We start from the raw sequence: 20,007 nt of genomic DNA, 5'->3' as shown, positions 1-20,007 counted from the left end.
AGGGATAACACAGTTCTGCTACCACCTTGGAACTTAAAAAGCCGACCGGTGGCGGGATAACCATCGAACTACTGACTTTGAAATACACAGGCCGATGACGGGCAGCAGCGTCTTCGGTGCGACAAAGCCAGACCTGCGGTCACCAACCAGCCTGCTCAGCGTGGTGACTATGGGCAAAACACATGAGTTCACGTTATTTTTGGCGTAAACTTGTGGAGGCCTATGTCCAGCAGTGGAATGAATAGGCTGTAATGATGATGATAGAATACCTTAAGAGATAGACATATGCTGTTGCGGACTTACATATTTTTTTGAGAAATAATATTTTTTTCCCGTTTTCGTAACATTTATTGAGAATGCTCAGCTCCTATTGATCGTAGTAGTAATGGACTCTTTAACATAAAAAGAATTTTTCAGTTTGAACCTGACACTTCCTGAGATTAGCGCGTTTAAACAAACAAATCTTCAGCTTTATAATATTAGTATAGATAAAAACACACGTCCCTCCTTATGTTACGCTATAACTCGGTACGAATGAGATGGAAAAAAGTTATAAAAGCTGTGAGGTGGGTTTGACATACCATTTATTAAATGTACGATTTAAGCAATCAAAATAAACGTTTCAAAATTTTGTTAGGAATAAACCAGTATAGGAGTCAATAAACTCAAAAAAGCTACCTTATAGCTTGTCAACGCAATTAAATATATAAAAAAATAAAAGTATTAATTTTCTTCATTTGAACGAACTTAAAACAATAGTTACCTAAAAGGGAAACTAGAGTGACAGAAAGTAGAAAAAGAAAATTCGACATCAAAACTTCATACTTACACGTATACTTCCACTCTGCAAGCAATGCCTTCAATCTCTCAATTCCGTTTTTAATAGTAATAAATACATATTTAGTCTGTATGACATTTCTCGACACTGTAGAGATTGGGAGCAGTCTCTTATTTAATCGGTCCTTTGCTTGCGAACGGCGGTTGTACTCTGTGTTCCCTAGAACAATCGGGAACCAGTGGAGGTAGATCAACACTAGATGCAACACAGAAGCTAAACATGTTCTTCAAATATGAGAGACCGACAAGAAAGAGAGAAAGAGAGAGACGTTTTCATTGAAATTTCTAACGTAACATACGATTAAGGTTGGTATTAAAGCTAACCTGCATCAAACGTTTTTGCATTATTTTTTATTGATAGATCCAAGTTTTAAATTCATTTATTTAATTTAAATACGTTCAAACGCACATTCGTTCGATTTTTGAAACAAAAATAAAAATAATATTATACACATTAAAAACAAAATATATATAAAGAAAAAAGAAAGAATATAGAGAGAGAAGATTTTTTTAACAAAACTTTTTTCATAACATCGAGACTCAAGAGTACATTGAACTTTCGGGAACATCCCTTTAATCTTACAAAAGTTATGCTATCCCGCTATCCCATCAAAATTTATATCCTTCAATGCCGTTCCATGACAATATTCCGCCAATATCATTTTTATTTCGATATAATATCGCTATGTTTATTCGTAATAGAGTCTCGAATCTTGTATCGATATTCAGAATATGTTTTATTTCTCAACAATTTCCACACGAAGCTTCATTTTATGTAACGTCACGTGTCGTGACATTTTCTTCACGTAATGGATAAATAAACTATTGTTTTATCGCACTCTTAAAGAATTTTAACGTTATGTTGACGTTAAAACACATTGGCATTACATTATTTGTATCGTTTTACTCAAAATAATATATACAGTTCAAGTATGTTTGTGAAAAATTATATTTATATGTGGCGAAAAGATGAAAAAAGAAATAACAATTGAGTTGTCAATGTATCTTTTGATAGTAAAAATATTAATAAGTCGCATTCAAAAATACCAGTTGATTTGAGAAAAGAAAGGCTTTTTATTTAATATAAAAGATGGAATAAATTTATCAATTTGTCATTTGCGTAATAGTTAAGAAAGAATATATCCTGCTATTGCTAACTACAATTCATTTTTTGTCGAAATTGTCTTATTAACACTTAATTAGAATTACGAATTCACCACTTAGTATTTGTTTACTTTCATGAAAAAATATCAAAAGCTGCCCTTTACCCGTAGGTAAAGAACGACGAGAATGGTTATAATTACTTGTTCATTTATAGTATAACATCTAACCAATAACTAAATATTAATCAAATAACTTTCGAAACAGATAAACGTCAATTTAATAACGGTTTCGGTAACTCTTTACAAGGCTTCCTTAGAATATGTAAAACAGTTCTATAAAATGTTGTCAGACTAAGACTACTTGGTACTTGAATGGAGCATGGTCCTATTGCGTAAAGGTTTTTTTTAATATTAAATGATCAATTTAGAAGTAATTTATGATAAACTACTCGATACGAAAGTATTTAATCTCTAACGACAATAAACTCAATAATACATTTAAAATCCACTCATTTTTATTTTTAGTTACGTTTTTCATTCAATACATTTTCAATTTTGTTTCAAAAGACACAAAATTAATTATTGTTGATCCACCCACTTGAAAATTTATTATCTTCAACGTACCAAATAATCAACCTATTTTACCTTTACTTTCTTTGAAAACATTTTTCCGAAGTTATCTGTACTGATAAACACAAATCGTTTTGAGATTATAATAAAGCCTAGGTATAATAAAAACTCAAAATGACTTGCGCAATTGAAAATTACGGCTTACTTATTTCCGCCACATTCTGTGCTCTGGTAAAAAAATACCTAAGGTTATTTGAAACAGATTACTCCAAGCAATTATAAAGCATAATTATGCCTTCTCTCATTGTATTAAATAATAATTTTTTATTATTGTTTTAACTAAATGTACTCTGTTTTGTAATTTGCGTCTGTATTTTTGTTTGTTAAAAACGTGAAATTTTATAGAAAAATTCTTTTTAACATGTTTATATTTTTATTTTTTATTTTATTTTATTTTTTTATTTAAAAATAAAAATAAAATAAAATCTTTATATGAAAAAATAAGGTTTAAAGACAGACTAGTGGTCGGCCAGTGGCCGTAATTCGACCATAATTAATTTAAATTATAAGTTTGAACATTATCAGGGTTCTGTTATCAAAGACTATATATACTTCTATAATAACAAACAAAAGATTATATATGCGTGGGTGTGTCAAATACATGATAGTGTATGTAATAATTTTTTAATTCGTGCATTTTATTGCTTTGCATAATTAAAAAAAGTTGCATTCTGCCCTTCTTCTCTATCTTTACAAATAAATAAAATTGGAGTGTCTGTTTGTAATATTAAAATGACCGCTTCTTACTAAATGCATACGAATATATACACGATACATATACCAAAATAACATTTTTTACAATTTTTGTCTGTCTGTCTGTCTGTCTGGTCCAGCTAATCTTTGAAACGGCTTAACCGATTTTCACGTGACTTTAACTGGCAGATAGCTGATGTCGTAAAGAGTAACTTAGGCTGCTTTTATTTTGGAAAATTTATTTTATAACTCTGCAAACTGGACCATAATTGTTTTGTCAAATTCCACGCGGACGAAGTCGCGGGCACAGCTAGTATAAAATATAAGTGTGCGAAATTTCACACTCCACCGCCCGCGCAATTTTCGTAAAAAAGGAGTACAAAGATTTTGCTTCACGTATGTATAATAATTATTATATATATATAGATAACAATTATTATATAATAATAATAAAGCGCAACAAATGAAATTTAAATATAAAAAAACAAGAGTAATTTTCTAGGCATCGATGCGATGACCGATCGAAGCACCGATGACTGGATTGAAAAGAGTGTTGACCCCATTGACCTCATCGCGGGCACTCGTTTAGTATTGAATTCAATATACAAAGAATCGTTGAATACACATATACATTTATTTTTAAACATTATTTTATTTTCACAATAATAACTATGTTGGGTTAAAATAATATATTTAACATACTAGTTATAGTATAAATGAAAAGGTAAATTAAAACTCACATTTGCTAATTAGTTTAGTAACTAATTAGCAATAATTGTTTAATTTAAAACCTGAAATGTTATTGCTTGGCATTGATTTTTACCATAACAATAGTTTTCGAGAATTATCCACTTATGCACCGACGCTCACTCAACAAAAAATACACACACATACGTAATTTTGTCAAGAATGTATATTTATAATAATATTATAAAGCTAAAGAGTCTGTTTGTTTGTTTGAATGCGTTAATATTAGGAACTACTTGGACTTAACGCGTGTGTAACCTCTGGACATAGCTAATATATATGTTTTATATGTTACTAGCTGACCCGGCGAACTTCGTATCGCCTAACCCAAACTTTATCGTATGGTATTAAAGTTCAAATTGACTTTTAAGTATTATCACAAATCTTTTGTATGGGAGTATAGAAAAGTGTTGTTTTTAGACTTTTTCAGGAAATTTTAATTTTTTTTTAGGATTTTTCTCTCCGTAAGAACCATCCTCGTACTTCAAGGAATATTTTAAAAAGAGAATTAGCGAAATCGGCCCAACCGTTCTCGAGTTTTGCGCTTAGCAACACATTCAGCGACTCATTTTTATATATATGTTATAACATACACACACGGTCGTCTGTTCCCAAGGTAAGCAACTTAATGCTTGAGTTATACAGCCGACTGTTACAGCTATTTTTTTTTTTGTTAAATATAATATATGTACATAGAAATAATACATATAATATGCTCAACACCCAGACTCAGGTGGAAACAACCCGCAACCCGGGGAGCAGAAAGCAGGGCCAATACTAACTGCGCTAACGGTCTAGTCAAAAATAATCAAAGGTATTTACTTAGTTACTCAATATTTTTAGTTGACAAGATTTTATTACGATTGCTACTACAATTTTTACACAATACGCTAATCGAAAATAGCACGCGCACGTTGGAACATCGTACCTTTGATTTTCCTAGTGCTAATTAAAATTCATCTCGTGTTCGACGGTAAAAGAAAATTCTTGAGGTAGCTAGTGCCTCGCGAAAAATTCTGATTACATTTAATATATGATCATGTTATGTATAATACATAGACAGATCTGCTTTTCGAAAGGAATCAAAAAGTGTAAAGGACTTTGACCAGCCGTGTGTGTACATATCTATAGCCTTTCGATATAGTCAGTATAAGGCAATTGATTTTCTAGTTATGAGCTTATTGTATTTTAAACCAGCTTCAAAAAAGGCGGAGGTTCTCAATTCGACGATATTTTTTTTTATGTATGTTACATTAGAACTTTTAATGGATGAACCGATTTCGATGATTATTTTTGTAATCGAAAGGTGATACTTTTCATGTGGTTTCATTCAAATTTAATCGAGATCCGACAAGTCCTTTTCGAGTTAAATCTAATGACGCTTATTTACTTGACTATTTTTTCGACGACTTACGTTGTATACCTCGTAACTTTTTACCGGGTGTACCGATTTTGATAATTCTCGTTAATTCAAAAGTTGATACTTATCTTGTGGTACCATTTAAATTTGATCTAGATTATATTGTATTTACTTGACAATTTTTTCGTATACCTACGTTGTGTTACTTGTCGATTGTTGTGATTAAAGTAATTTTTTTTCGTTTGTGACCAAACACAGTTATGACTGAATGTATTCTCTGTTGAGAGAAGGTCATAAAAAGTATCAAAATTAAATCCTAATTTTTCTAGTAAATTTCCACCTTAAAATGCTCCTCTGATATCTCAAAACGGTGTTAAATTGTCCTACATAAGGACACCTCGTATTTGCTTTCACTTCTTAACTTTGCAAAACTTCGAGCAAAGTTTTACACTTTGACTCTATCGTCTCTAGGAACTTAATAGAGTATTGCGCAGAAGTTTGTCGTGGGTTAGCGTTTATTGCATTGATCTGGTTATATTATTCAAATTAAACGGTTCTTTAAAATCAACAATTTATCATATATTATTCTGTACTTAGCAGCATATAAATTTTTATTCCCTATTTCTACACTTATCTATATAAAAGTTGTCCATGTCCTTTTCCTCCTCCCTAATCTACCTCTGTATCAAATTCCAACAAAATCCGTTCAGCAGATAGACGGAGTTACTTATGGATTTATAATATTAACCTGTAATATTTTTAATTATTTGTAGCTCGGTGGTACCAGAACTAGATACGCATTACTCAGACGAGATTTAAATCTTTACGTCTCCAATAGACGCGTTTAGCATTATAACTCACAGCCCAACTGCGCTTAACAGGCCCTAAATTTTGCTGTCTATTCACAAATCATTTGCTCCCTTAAGTTTTCCTTTTAGAATTCATCTTCTTTATGTTCAATGGGGCAATTGTATAACTCTGAAATTTTTGTTTTTTATAGATTTTACGTTACTATTGTTAGAAATTTATAAAATGAGTTGGCTAAAATCCGTAAGAGGATTTAAAAAAAAAGATCAAGACTATTCAAACTGAAAAATAATGACGGATGTATAGCAATGTTTTTATTTTTAATATTGCTTCTACAGGCGAAACCGCAACGTTGGCCGAGAACACACATTGGAAACGCAGCGGCTAGATGTTGTCACATATAAAGCCACGGAGTTTTATCTTCGAAGCTGGTTTAAATCGAATAAATACTGGTAATATTTAATGTGACCAAAAATTTCTATTGATTAAACAATGTAAATGTATCATTGTATACATATCTTTTCTTACAATGTTATTTTAAAAGTAATATTTATCTTCGATATGAAATAAATATTTCAACGATGTATTTCAAATAAAATAAAATGTTCCACATACGATATCTAGTTGCGTTTTATCGCTATGAATGTTGAAGAAACAAAGACATAGCAATAACTATTGGCTATCATAAATCCATCATAATATGAATGTGACATATCACGTCCGCGTTGACGCGCGTTGTGAACACCACTACCAGTTTTACGACGTACCTTGCTTCGTAAAAGTTCTTGGTTGGTGCAAATGAAAGCGTATGCAAGTTACATCTTAATCAATTAATCCTAACTACATTGTTATCTGTCTGTAGTTTTAATGAAGACATTTGTTTTAAGATTAAGATCAGCGGGATTAAAGAGAAAGTTAATTAAACTAATTTTACTTGTGCTCATTTTGGTTTAAAGTAGTCTTGTACTGTATTGTGTGTAATGGTAAGACACTTAATACATTTTTTTTGGACTTTACTAGTATATACGTAACACTGTCATTACAATAATTTGATTATGTTACATTCGATATTTAGTACTTTGTTAATATGTCAACATAAAATTAAATATTAATACGCTCAAAATTTCTAATGACATATAAGTTCATATCTTAGGCCGGAACCTTAATGCCTTCAACGAGGCGTATCGAGGGACCTTATGCCAGCTCACGTCTAGCGTGTGTTTGTATGACTCTCGAAATGCCTTAGTTACGACCAGCTATTCACCCATTGTGGGGTTGAATGTGACAGTGTGGGTTGGACATTTTTTTCGTGTTTATCATCAAGTTCCAGTCTGTACAAGATCGTATAAAGATCTCGGATGCTTGCCAAGATTAGTTTGTTAGGCTCAAGTCATACGAAATATGTCTACAATCTCAATATGTTATGCAGGCACTGTTGTACATTTCTTAATTATATTTTGAAATTTATTTTAATTTCATTAGATAGAAAGTCTAATGACAACTCATTGATGTAAAATACGCAAAGCCAATTTAACTTATATTCAGTAGAATAACATTCTGCGTTAGAAATAATTATTTATGAAATTGATCTGTTATAAGGTAAGGTGTTATAAGGTAATATCATAAAATTTAAAACCCTTTTTAATTCTAATATTTGAGCTAGGAGAAATTTCAATTATTTTTTATTACTTTAAACAATTTCTACAAAAATGTTTATTTAAGCGTCATATTTTTATATCTTACAAAATATTATCGAATAATGCCAACTTTCAATAAAAAAAATATAAAAATAATTCAGCAGTTTCAAAGCTCACAAACAATGAAATTATTTCTCATCAAATCAACGTAAATTTCATTTAAAAGATAAAATAATTGTATAAATATAGACAACATTTTTAAAAATCCTATAAAAAGTAACTATTCTGTCTACATAAAAACTACTATTTTATTTGGTGCTATTGATTCTTGAAGGAATAGAATCATATTTACGATTCCTATGAAATGGAATATAAATTTTTAACGTTCTGTTTATAAGGGTATAATTGTGTATTTACATCCAATTTCACGTTTAAGATACAAAAAAAAGTGTACAGAGAACAGTGGTGAACAGTATCCAAGAAGCTATTAAGATACATCAAAATTATTTACTTAAAAATGTATTTAAAACTCTCTAAAACCACAAATTCATCACTGAGTTTTAGCGTATTACATAATTTATGATGTGATATGAAGATGCTTCTAAAACGTTTTCTTTTACTGCTGACCTCCATTTTTGACTTTGGAAGAGATGACATTTTACCCGTCACTGTTCCTATTTTTTTTTTTTTTCGAAATTACTTTATTTAATTACTACTACTAAGCACAAATTTAAAATTTACTGTTGCTAACACGTAAAGCTCTTGTACACTTCAGGATTTAGCAGTATCAGGAGATATTTAAACCCTTCATATTTATTATGAATTTCAAAATGTATGTCTTCATAAGTAAAAAATAAAATGATAAAATACATAAAATAAACATTACAAATAAGGAAATTCAAAAAATACCTCATATCCGTAATAGTTTTACTTACAAAGCGAACTAAATATGTAAATATGTATGCATATTTGAATAACATGTCAGTTATTCGAGTAAAAAAACGAGTGCATTCAAATCATGTTAAGAGCTGTACCGTAAGAATACAAAACACAAGACGACCAAGATTCATTACTTTTCACCATAGGTATAAGGTTACGTATACGTAGGTAGGTATAGTTTATTTTTAAATAAATATTTTTAAAAAGGTAAAAAGCATATTGATATATTAATTCTAACCAATGATAATAAGTGCATGTAGGTTATATTTTAATATATACTAGTGGTCGCCCAGAGGTCGAAATTCTACCATAATTAAAAACTTAAATTAAATAATACCATTAAACCAAAAAAAAAATATTAAAATAATAAACCTCTTTTTAAATTTTTCTATTTGACTACAGACTTTGACAATCAACAAAAAAGTATAATAAACGTGTGTGTGTGTGTGTGTGTGTGTGTGTGTGTGTCTGTGTGTGTGTGTGTGTGTCAAATACATGGTAGTGTGTGTAATGTTTTTTAATTGATTTAATATACTTTTTTAACATAATTAAAAAAAAAAAATGAGCATTTTGCACTTCCTCTTTATATATAAGTGTGAATTTCCATATTCGATTCGAAATTTCATATTCCTCCATCCGCGTAATTTTCGTAAAGAGGGGTACAAAGTTTATGCGTCACGTATATATCAATACGTAATATAGAAGATAAGTTATGAGTGTGTTATTATTTGGTAAACATTTTTAATTCTAAGAAATTCTAAACTAAAAAGTATCATCTATTGAAAATTATTCTGGACAGTTAGTGAATGTAATTACAATTTTAACGTTTTAATTGAATTAGATTTTACGCCACAAACAATTTATAAAAAGACCAATCAAATACAATATTTAAAATTTCATTTCAATCAATTTCAATCAAAATCGCTTACAAAAAATTTTGTTCGCATACGAGTCTAGACGATGTCAGTTCGCTACTTCGAAAGTTCATTTCAAATAAAATTAAAATCTATTTTCATATTAATTTCATTTAACGTTACTGTCGTGTTTAAAAGTAATAAAAAAAAACTTCAGCTGTCCGGGTCGTCGCTTATTAAACCAGGGATAAGAATGTATTCCAAGAATCCGTTTTCAGTCAGAGCTGTCAGTGTAAAGAATGCCCTTACTTTAGTTTCGAGTCTCGAGATCCAGGTGCGTCGACAGTAAGTTACATTATGAAAATTTTTATATTTAAACGTCTCTTATTCCCTGATCCGACTTTTTACAGCAGAAACTATTTCGATTATTCATATTTTAAAATCTTTGTTTTCTGCTGTTTATTCTGAATCACTATTTTTGTATTATTATTAAAATTCTTGATTGGCTTCTTAAAGATTTTACTATTTCATTAAAGTTAGAATATTTAATTCAAATGGAAAATTTCCAAGAACATCTTTACTTTAATTGGAGTGTTAGTGGTACATGCTTTGAGATAACAACACACGCGTATATATATAACACTTAATACACGAATATATATACTTATTGATAACTTATCTCAAAGTGGCTTATTTTTTCCTAATTCTTGCATATAAAACAATTCTAAAATATGCTTAAAATGTCGTTTACAACTTCATTTCTTTTTATACGTATATCGAATATCAGACTATTTTGGTTCCTACACATTTTTAAACAATTTATTAAAATCTTCGTAATTCGTAGTATGTATTAAGTATGTTGTACTCAATATTCACGTCTTTTTCAGTTAAGTGTTAGGAGTAATATGAATATAAGTAATTAAAATGGACATACATATATATGAGTGCACAATAACCCTTTTTTTAAAGGATTGTATAAAATATCTACTTGTTATTATATTGTTTTATAAGCATTATTTGATACATCTTAAGAACTAGGTTCAGGCCTATGAAATTATTTGTGTTAAAAAAAACAACAAAAAAATTACTGGTTAGTATCTCAATCTCAGTTTTATTCTCAGAAAAAGTTTGGAAGAATAAAAAATCCGAATTGAATTAAAAAATCTTAATATTACCATAGAATAATAAAATAAAATAAAAATGAAATCTTAAAAACAAACTCAAGTATGAATCTCTTCAATTTCCCATCCACTTTATTCGTATATACTTTTATAGGCAAATAGTAAATTACAGGGTGGAAGCAAAAGACCCCTTGATTGGCATTGCGATGGTCTTTACAGTCCACTGAATCGGGAAATCTGATCAGTCCCCTGTTAATTTCCGAGTACGTGTTTGTACAGACCCCCTTAATGCAGTTACCGGTTCATAATATTAGCTTTTAACGCGCATTCAGTGTGCGATATTATTGACACTTTATTTCAATTGATTTTTTAGTATTATGATTGCGTTATATTATTTTTATACTTTAAATTAAGGGTATAAAAAACTTGAATTCCTCAAATGTATTTTCCTCGTAATATTTGGGTAAAGTTGAATAGTTTAGCCGTAACTTTAATTAGGTATATAATTTTTTTATAGGTACAACTAAATCGGCAAACAAACTTATGGCTTAAACGATGGTAAGCGATTACCGCAACTTATAGATATAAAATGCAGTAGCATAGTAAACGCGTAGCCAACCTTATCTCTGACCTCTCTAGGATATCCGATTGCCTTACCACGGGAGCACAACACTGCTTGAGAATGGTATTATTTAGCTGCGATCTTTTGTAAGGTTAAGGTACTTACCGACTTCGGTTGCTCCAGATTTTGAGCAGCATAACATAACAATACACTTTATTGTACATCAAAACCGAACTAATACACATTAGATTGATTTTAACAAAGTATCTTAAGGTACAAAGGGCGGCCTTATCGCTGCATATATTCTGCTGAACCCTACCTTCATAAAATATGTCGTGATAAAGCCTATAAACACAGTGAAAGCGACGACGCGTTAGATTAGCTGCGGTCATAGCGGTGGGTGTTACATTCGCGATCAGGAATTCGAAACCCCGAAACAGGAGTAAATCAGAGTGAAGTTAGTTGAGTGCTTTTATTAATTCAATTATTTATTGATCAATGAAAGTGAAATTTCATTGCTTTCAAAATTTCAAAGAAATTATTTTACTTAAACGAACCGCATGTTCCTTTCATTCTTCAAATTGAATTGTTTCTTACCAGTAAGCACAGTGTGTCGTCATGTCGCAATCATGAAAATGCTACTCTGACTCGGTAGCGAATGCTCGCCGCACTTTTTCTGACTTTCTCGTTACAAACTAGACAGTGACAAAGAAATGAAACATTTTCTTTGCTGTAAAAATATTGGATACCGCTGAATATATAAATATTTCGTTTTAAAAATGTTTTAAAACTATACCAAAAATGCATGATTAAAATTAAGTACATTTATTATGAACAAAACTTGTGATAGCAAATCGTTAATTTTAATTTACAAACTTCTTCATTTAAATTTTAAGAATCACGAGCTATGCTTTTTTTATTGTAAGGTGGCAAACAAGCATACAGTCTATTAGATTATAAGCGCTCACCGTAGACTATGAAGACATGTAACACCAGGCTTCAAGCGCGTTACCGACCCTCTCCAGAAGCTCTGCCCACCTTACTCATCATAGGACCATACTAATTGAGCGTGCTTTAGCTGTTCTTTAGCTATGCTCGAACAACTATTATTATCCATATTTTCCACTAATAATAATCGGTAACCATCAAGACATGACAGAAAAACAGAAACAGAGATGTTGATTTTTACATTTTTTTTTTTCAGAAATTATAAATGTATATTTCCTCCCTTTTTTCATCTTTATCTAAATTTAACTAATACTCGATTTTGCACACCTACAAACGTCTGCTCTTATACGTCCTAAGGTGGGTTGGTAGAGAAGGCTTTTAGAATTAAGCCCGCCTTTGAACAATTCTTTAATGTATTGTGCAATAAAGTATTAATAAATAAATAAATAAATTTAACAATAATTGTTTTTGCACTAACGTCAAAACACCTGCAACTAATGTTTAAAATGAACGTAAAACACAAGACTCCAGGGACAGTGATCCGGGGCTAAGCGGGTTTTAATGCGGCGTCCCGCAAAGCCGTCATAAAGCCGCCGCCGTGTACCGAATATGACGGCGAAATGTTTTTGTAGCGCCGTTGAGAATATTTTAATAACAATTCGTTTTTAAGGAGAAAATTAGTACAAAAATTTTGATTAATAATCAACCTGAAGAACATACAATGATGCAGTGTAATGTTTTATACCTGACTCCTAACTAAGACTAAAGACCTAAAAAATAGCTTGGTGACAGTAGTTCTTCACGTTTTTTATTCTTGTATTCCGCTTGTTAATATTTGATAATATAGACAAATAACTAAAATCCCATGATCATTAATCAAGGTCAAGAGCATTGATCTAGGGCAAAGAGGTAATACATTGTCCCAAAAAGCAGTCATAAGCCTATTCGGTACAGGGCCGAGTGTAAGTTTTACAAGTTTTTAACGTCACTTTCAAGAAGGCGTTTTTATGAGCACTAAACTCGCGATCGAATTTATTTCTTTACTTCAAGTTAACCCTAAATTTAGTTTTTCGGCCTAGCCACATTTGGCATTTATTTACGAATATCGCAAATGTTATATTTATTTTCTTGATCAACGTACCTTTTTACTATTTTATATCTATTAACTATTTATTTTTGTATCTTAATAGATTAGGGACAATGGGAATAGTTCACAATTTTAAAGTCACCTAACGTGTTATACAACTGCGCAACACTTGAAGTCACTCTAAAATATGAGATCGTGAGTACGCGACAGAACCAAATTAGTCGACATAGCCATCAAAATTAGCTGATTTAAGTACACAAAATCATTTATAGTTTGACTATTAAATGAAAAACATTATTAAGCATTCGATTTAATAAATTTACGCAAACACACATTAATCGGAATATAAATTGATAAAAAGGTTCCGAGTTCAAAAAACGCGTTAGGATTTCGCGTGGAAATATTTCATATTCCGAACATAATTCTTAATTAAAGGATAGGTGTGATATGCGCATGTGCGTTACAACGTGTGTGCGTTATATTGACGGTTTATGCTTACATCTGCGTAAAGCATACTAAATACAGGATTATCAAAAGCTGTCGTTTCACGGTTCACTTGCATTGTTTAGGAGCGATTTGAATTTAACATTACGGTATCAGCGTATATTTTATTGATTCATGTTATATTATAGCGTTCGATCAATCAAATTGTAACCATTTTAATCGGGTCTGATTAAGTAAGATTCAAAAAATTGTAGTCATGAGAAAATTAAAAAGAAAACCTATTAGTGTTGTAATGACTCCGGTCTTGTGTACCGGTGCGTGTCTAAACATCGGTAGTGCGGGTTCGATTCCCGCTCGGGATGAATATTTGTATTTCCATAAATATTTCTTTCCAGTCTGAGTGTTTGAGTCTTAGGCTGATTTGTTTCACAGTAAATTCTATTTTTTTAAACGTTTCTAGTATTTAGGATGCTTAAACGAATAACTTTTAAATATTTTTGTTTATAATTATTTATGAATTCGTGCATGCACATGCACATATTCTTGTAAGTAATATTTATACACATTGTTTTTAGCAAATTACATTTTAGTAAATATCTTTAACTAGCTTCGCTTTGTGATGTCACTCGCGAAATTCATTTATCGAGATAAAAATAAAAAGCTAGCCTGAACATCTTTTGTGACAAAAATAAACTCACCATTAAAATAAATTAGGTCTATAAGTGATAAATTATATAAATAAACCCTTAACAGTAAGCATAAAAATTGGTACCACCATTTGTAATAATATTAATAAAGACGTATATTCACCAAGCTTAAAAAATTAAAAGAAATTATTAAAATATAATTTAAACAGTTTAAAAAAATGCTGGTGAAAAGGTCGTAGACTCAGCTTATAGCTGCTTTACATATATATACATATACGGTTGAATTGAGTAACCTTCTCCTATTTTGAAGTCAGTTAAAAATAGTTATAAACAAAAAACACGAATTATCAATGAAGTTTTAACGTTTTTTTTTTTTCAGTTTTAGATAACATATTTCCATGCCGGAGACTTTAAATTTACCGAATTTGAGATCATCAAGATATTTGCTTAGAAGCTTTGATCTTTTTATTAATTACAATTACAACATTTTTCGTTTCATTATAATTATAATAATTTTTTTTTATATATATAAATTTATTTATTGAAATATTATACGTATTTCTTTTTTTTTTATTATTATTCACAACTTCACTTCAGCCTAATACAGTCTACTGCTGGTCATAGGCCTCCACAAGTTCGCGCCAAAAATGGCGTGAACTCATGTGTATTGCCCATACTAACCACGCTGAGCAGGCGAGTTTATGACCGCAGGGCTGGTTTTGTCGCACCAAAGACGCTGCTGCCCGTCTTCGGCCTGTGTATTTGGAAGCCAGCAGTTGGATAGTTATCCTGACATCGGTCGGCCTTCGGCCTGTTTATTCCAAAGCCATTATTTACTACTTAAGAACTAAATATTAACAGATGTGAGTTATGGTATAAATCATATTCACGTGGAGTGGTGCCAAGAATGCTGGCAGTATTTCCCCGTTGAATCGCTATGCTGATTCTCTGGGCAAAAACTGCTCCAGCCCTCTTGTCACCAGTGGAGGCAATAAGCTGAGGAGGAGGCTGAGCTGAAGGTTGCTCCAGATTTTGAGTAGGAAATTTCCTGCTGTGCCCTACCTCAGTTAGATACTTAAAATTTATTCCCGAAAAATTCAAAAGTTGAAAATGCTTTAATTCATACTGGCTATACACATGCAAATAATTCTCACTAAATAAATAATATATATATAATATGTATAATAATTAATACTTTACAAAATTAAAAAAAAAAGTATTTATACGTGAGTTGATTTGAAATTGAAAAAAAAAATTACCAACCATCCATCATGTTGACGTTGTTTCAAAATAAAAGCCGTCGTATAATTATATAATTTTAATAATTAATTAATTTACAAAAACAAAAGCAATAGTAATTTTTTTCATTACTGATGCTGGTAGAGCAAGCAATTATCTATAAAATGATATATAATTTATGTGGAGTAATTGTGAGGTATTTTCTAAAAAGAAAGGCATACATCTTAAACTTAGCGTATTAATACATATGAGAATGACGTCAATGTGTCAATTTGTTGTTAGTATTTTAATATCCAAGCCTTGAACTAATAACATGTATGTTATAAGCACAAGGCGTACATAAAGGAGATTAGGATTTTGTAATCGGTTGGATGTGAGGCACGTAAAATATAGCCTGTTTTTCGACGTCCTTGTTATTTTTTCATTCCCATCCCGACACTCAGCGTATAACAAAGTTGTTCGATATAAAGTCGACCGCAAATTACTAAAGTTTCGTTATAATTTTGTTTTATGTAAACTCCTATTGAGTATTAAAATGTTTTAATACATACGTTTTCTTTAATTTTAAGCATTATTTCTAGAAGTAAAATTGGTTTGACTCCGACTTACAAATTTCCATGTACAAGTCCCTACGAAAAAACAGAATTAAAAAATAATTATTAAAATTTATTTTGAAATAAAAAAAAATATTGGTAAATCCATACATTCTTATTTGATGTTTATAAAACAAAGCAGGAAACGTAGCACCCGGAGACCAAGCTTACTAGTTCTTCTAAAAATAAGAACCAAATGGCAAAGAAAAATATAACTTTCGATGGAGCATAACTTTATAAAAAATTATCAACCTATATAAAAAACTTAAACTCAGTAGATTTAAGTCTCAACTATCAAAATATATTTTAGGGAATACCCCTTTTTATAGCGATTAAAATATATAAAACGACTTAATTATATTCTATTAAGATAACAAGAATATTTCTATCATTACATTTACTACTAGCTTCTGCTTGCGACTTCGTCCGCGTGGAATAGGAACAATTTTGTTATACATGGTTTTTACAAAACTTTTGGTCTTTACGCAGGGCACGCAGCGGAAGCTCTCGAAAGGAAAAAATCCCGATTTTAAAACATTCTTCATTGGTGCTCCGCTCCTATTGGTCTTAGCGTTATGATATATAGCCTATAGCCTTCCTCGATAAATGGGCTATCTAACACTGAAAGAATTTTCCAAATCGGACCAGTATAGTTCCTAAGATTAGCGCGTTCAAACAAACAAACAAACTTTTCAGCTTTATAATATTAGTATAGATGTTGTTCTCATAAAAGTGATTTTTTCTTTTTGAGAATAAAATTCTTTGACCCAAAGCATAAATATAGATTTTCGATTGATTTTAATTTTGATATTTTATAGTACGTACTAAATATATTCAATATTAAATATATATAAAAAAAATATATTACTATTTTTTTATTTGAAACTGGACCTAGAAATGAGCTTTGTAATAATAAATATTTTGTAATAATTCTATAATGTTTTTGAAATTTTGCATATCTCTATATATAATTATTGTAAGATTTAAATAAAATAAAATGATTTTAAGAATAAGTTGAAGCAATTTTATACTGCCACTGAGCTATGTGACGATAATCACAAAGCGAGGCAACAAATTATACGGCGTCAACAAATCTGACGTCATTATTTTTAAAACCGTACGGTGACGGGTACTTCGTCATTCGTCCGCCTAAAATATTAATTTTAAGCTTCATCCTCCTTCAATTTAATAGTGACACTCACCAAGCAATAAAAATTTATAGCAAATAAAATATGGTTTCTTTTTGATCGAATAGGCGGCGAACAACCATAGATCTTTCACAGTAGACAGCTAACAGTAATTAAACTTAATAAATAAATACATTATAATGTAAAAATACGGTAGTCTGTTCCTACGGTAAGCAGCTTGTGTTACTGGAAACAGCCGACTGCTATATTTATATATATACGTAGAATAATACATATAGGTAAAATATATATATTACACAACCCGCGGAGCAGAAAGCGGGGCTACATTATTTATCTTTATTATTGATGTAAATGCCATGTAACGAAATTTAATTACAAAAATCAATAAGTCATATTTAAAGGTTTTACATAAAACACTAACGCGGTTACCACAATTAAGGTCAAACAAAAAAGGTTATATATCAAAAAAAAAAAAAATAGGAACTAGTTTGTCAAAATTAAGGTTTAAATCAGCTTAATAATATCGGTTATATTGTCACATAAAATGCAATGCAGTATTCTCGTACCGAAAGTTATCGGTTACGTTAAGTTTGAGACTATTCGGGAAATTTCCGTTACGCTCGGTAAAGTAAGAATGCTTCTCTAACCTTAAAGGCTTGAACACACTGTGGGACTGTGAGAAACGATTCTTACTGAAATCAATTACATAAGCAAGTATACTGAGTGAAATATTTGGCATACGCAATTGTGTGCTTTTAATTGCTTAATACGTATTCAAATTTGTTTATATGACTGTGTTGTGTGTGTGTATATATTTATGTATGTGCGAGTGTCTATAATTATGTTACACTGGGTCATTCTTTTGTGTGCATTTCTATTGCGTATATCTTTGCTTGTACGTCGCTTTACTCAAATCAAAATCTGGAGCAGCTCGACTAGGGAAGTACATGAACCTTACAGAAGATTACAGCTAAATAATACTGGTATCAAGTAGCGTAGTGATTTTGGAAGTAAGGTAGGTGTATGGGGTAGCTAGAACTCCCATGGACGGTAGAGGGTAGGGTTAACAATGCGCTTCTGATATTACAGGCATCGAAAGTCTATGGTAACCACTTACCATCAAGGTAAGCCGTACTTTTGTCTGCCTCCTACGTACTATAAATAATTGGTTCATAAGCACCAATAAAATGTTTTATGAAAATATCGGTACGAGTATCTCAATTTAGACTAGCCCGTTGGTTATTACTAAGATAGACTAAGCCCTTGGTGCAGTTTGTAGTGTCCCTGCTTTGTGCTCCGCGGGTTGTGGGTTTGTTTCACACCTAAGTTTCAACCAAATCTACCAACTTCCATGTATATTTATCAAAACAAAAATAAAGATTATCTATAACATTCAGCTTTTGCCTATAACACAAGTATTTATTTTCTTACCATAGGAACAGACGACAGTGTGTGTATGTTAGAAGATAACATAAACGATAAGTATTATGTCCGTATCGTACTAGTGTGCATTTTCCTTTACCCTTAATACTCAGGTGAAGGCAATTGTAATTAGACTTAATGTAATTCCAACGCTATAGTAACTAGGAATTCTTCTTAAGTCCATTCTCCTCAATAGGAGAGGCTTAAGTAAGTCTCTGCCTCGCTTTCACTGTTACAATAGGTATAAAACAAGAAAGAAAATATTATATTGACAGTATTTTTTTCTCGTGAAGTATAAAAGTAAAATATAAACGAAATACTTTCAATTAAAGTGCCCTTTTTGCCGAGGGCTAGTTTTTGAAACGAGTAACATTGGAATTGACGGGTCTTTTACGTATAAACTTTGAGAATGTTTTACTGGTTTTATTAACAGTTTGAATTAACCATTTTTTTCTCATGTGGCATATAGAATATTTATTCATTAATTTAAAAAAATTAAACACTTTTAAAGCCTGAAATATCATCATACATTGTTCATTCATAATAATATTTAAATATTTATCAAATAGGACATTTAATTTCTTGATACACTAAAACTTTTAATAAAAATACAGGCGATATAAAGTGTGGCTGTACGTACATTGAAATTTGACAAAACGATATCCTGAAAATTCCTTTGATGTTCGTCAAAAAGTCGAATCCAACAGAATGCGTGCAGTGAATTGAGTGAAAATATTTTCATGTATCGATACGTATATTTGAAATTGTCACGAATGTAAGGATTTATTATATTGCGTAAAATATATAACTATGTTTCTAGCAAACCAAAAATCGACTTCACTTCAACATGGTAGTACGCTTCAGCTTGTAATATCCCACTACTGGGCATAGGCCTCTTTTCCCATGTAGGAGAAGGATCAGAGCTTAATCCACCACGCCGCTACAATGCGGGTTGGCGGATATATTCCCTACTATGAGTAACGATCGTCAACAGGTGTACATGATAACAACCGGGACCGACGGCTTAGCGTGCTCTCCGAGGCACGGTGGGGAGACCCACAAGGACTTCACAAACACCCAGACCACGGCAAACACCTGTATGGCCAATACAAATGTTTGTCATGTGCGGGGATCGAACCCCAACCTGGTAGGTAGTGAAAAAAATAAAAAATTAATTACGCATTCTGAG

The sequence above is a fragment of the Melitaea cinxia genome, chromosome 13, assembly GCF_905220565.1.
Source record: "Melitaea cinxia chromosome 13, ilMelCinx1.1, whole genome shotgun sequence".
Taxonomy (NCBI): domain Eukaryota; kingdom Metazoa; phylum Arthropoda; class Insecta; order Lepidoptera; family Nymphalidae; genus Melitaea; species Melitaea cinxia.
The sequence above is the reverse complement of the archived record's forward strand: the minus strand, read 5'-3'. Positions refer to the sequence as shown.